The 2119-nt window shown below is 50.9% G+C and overlaps 1 non-coding gene across 1 annotated transcript; it reads right to left on the bottom strand.

The window, feature by feature from the left end:
* Positions 1-822: 822 nt before the first annotated feature.
* LOC122546030 lies at positions 823-941 on the bottom strand. Its single transcript, XR_006310650.1, has one exon. It is a non-coding gene; the product is annotated as a 5S ribosomal RNA (ribosomal RNA).
* Between the last annotated feature and the right edge of the window lie 1178 nt (positions 942-2119).

Genomic DNA, 2119 nt, shown 5'->3' with positions numbered 1-2119 from the left:
AAGAGGTTCTTCTGCAGCTGTACAGGGCCCTGGTGAGACAGCACATGGAATATTGTATGCAGTTCTGGTCACCAAATTTGAGGAAAGACATTCTGGCTATTGAGGGAGTGCAGCGTAGGTTCACGAGGTCAATTCCTGGATGGCGGGACTACCTTACGCTGAAAGACTGGAGTGACTAGGCTTGTATACCCTTGAGTTTAGAAGACTGAGAGGGGATCTGATTGAGACATGTAAGATTATTAAAGGATTGGACAGTGTGGAGGCAGGAAACATGTTTCCACTGATGGGTGAGTCCCGAACCAAAGGACACAGCTTAAAAATATGGGGTAGACCATTTAAGACAGAGATGAGGAGAAATTTCTTCACCAAGAGAGTGGTGGCTGTGTGGAATGCTCTGCCCCAGAGGGCAGTGGAGGCCCAGTCTCTGGATTCATTTAAGAAAGAGTTGGATAGAGCTCTCAAAGATAGTGGAATCAAGGGTTATGGAGATAAGGCAGGAACAGGATACTGATTAAGGATGATCAGCCATGATCATATTGAATGGTGGTGCAGGCTGGAAGGGCAGAATGGCCAACTCCTGCACCTATTGTCTATTGTCCGCCTTTCCTGACTGCCACCCGCAGACAGCGTGCAGCCCCAATCCCTTTCTTTCCGCCTTTCTTGCTGATTTTGGCAGCGCTCCGCCCTCCTCCCCTCCGTGTCTCGTGCCTGCAGGAGACTGATGCCAGGCACAGCAGCAACAGCAAAAATAACCTGCCGCTCCATTGCCTGGCACAAGACAAGTGCAGAGGGGTGACTTAAGCAGCCACTGCTGGCGGAAAAAGCCTACTGCACCTGGTATTCCCAGGCGGTCCCCCATCCAAGTACTAACCAGGCCTGAGTCTGCTTAGCTTCCGAGATCAGACGAGATCGGGCATGTTCAGACGAGTATGGCCGTAGGCGCTGGCCCCTGCCTTTTCTCCCTACTTCAAAGCGTGCTGGCCAGCCACATTTTCTTCCTTGCTCTTTCTCTTTATCCCCTTTGGCTTTTTTTTCTCTTTTCTCTTTGCTCTTCCTCCTCCGTGCGTGCTTCCCTCCCTCCGTCCCTCCAGCTGCCTTTCAGCCAGCCCTTGCCCACCAGCCTCCTGTAGTCTCCCACATCCCCACACAGGCCAACTGCAAGCCCTCCCCCTGCTTCATAGGGCCGCAGCCTGCATTCTCTCATCCTTCCACACTCCTCCACCCCTCCATTTCGGAATGCCGGGCACTGACCAGTGGGGTACCGCACGGATCAGTACTGGGACCGCAGCTCTTTACAATCTATCTTCAGGATATACAAGATGGTATTAGCAATAACATTCGCAAATTACATCAGCTGGGTGGCAGGGTGAAATGTGATGAGGATGTTAGGAGATTACAGGGTGACCTGGACAAGTTAGGTGAGTGCTCAGATGCATGGCAGATGCACTTTCACGTGGATAAATGGATCCTTATCCACTTTGGTGGCAAGAACAGGAAGGCAGATTACCACCTAAGTGGAATCAATTTAGGTAAAGGGGCAGTACAGAGAGATCTGGGGGTTCTTGTACACCACTCAATGAAGGTAAGCATGCAGGTACAGCAGGTAGTGAAGAAGGCTAATAGCATGCTGGCCTTCATAACAAGAGGGATTGAGTATAGAAGCAAAGAGGTCCTTCTGCAGCTGTACAGGGCCCTGGTGAGACCACACCTGGAGTACTGTGTGCAGTTCTGGTCTCCAAATTTGAGGAGAGACATTCTGGCTATTGAGGGAATGCAGCGTAGGTTCACGAGGTCAATTCCTGGAATGGCGGGATTACCTTACACTGAAAGACTGGAGCGACTGGGCTTGTGTACCCTTGAGTCTAGAAGACTGAGAGGGGATCTGGTTGAGACATATAAGATGATCAAAGGATTGGACACTCTGGCGGCAGGCAACATGTTTCCGCTGCGGGGTGAGTGCCGAAACAGAGGACACAGCTTAAAAATACGGGGTAGACCATTTAGGACAGAGATGAGGAGAAACTTCTTCACCCAGAGAGTGGTGGCTGTGTGGAATGCTCTGCCCCAGAGGGCAGTGGAGGCCCAGTCTCTGGATTCATTTAAGAAAAAGTTGGATAGA

Source organism: Chiloscyllium plagiosum, unplaced genomic scaffold (genome assembly GCF_004010195.1).
Source record: "Chiloscyllium plagiosum isolate BGI_BamShark_2017 unplaced genomic scaffold, ASM401019v2 scaf_11819, whole genome shotgun sequence".
NCBI classification, from domain to species: Eukaryota; Metazoa; Chordata; class Chondrichthyes; order Orectolobiformes; family Hemiscylliidae; genus Chiloscyllium; species Chiloscyllium plagiosum.
The sequence above is the reverse complement of the archived record's forward strand: the minus strand, read 5'-3'. Positions and strand labels throughout refer to the sequence as shown.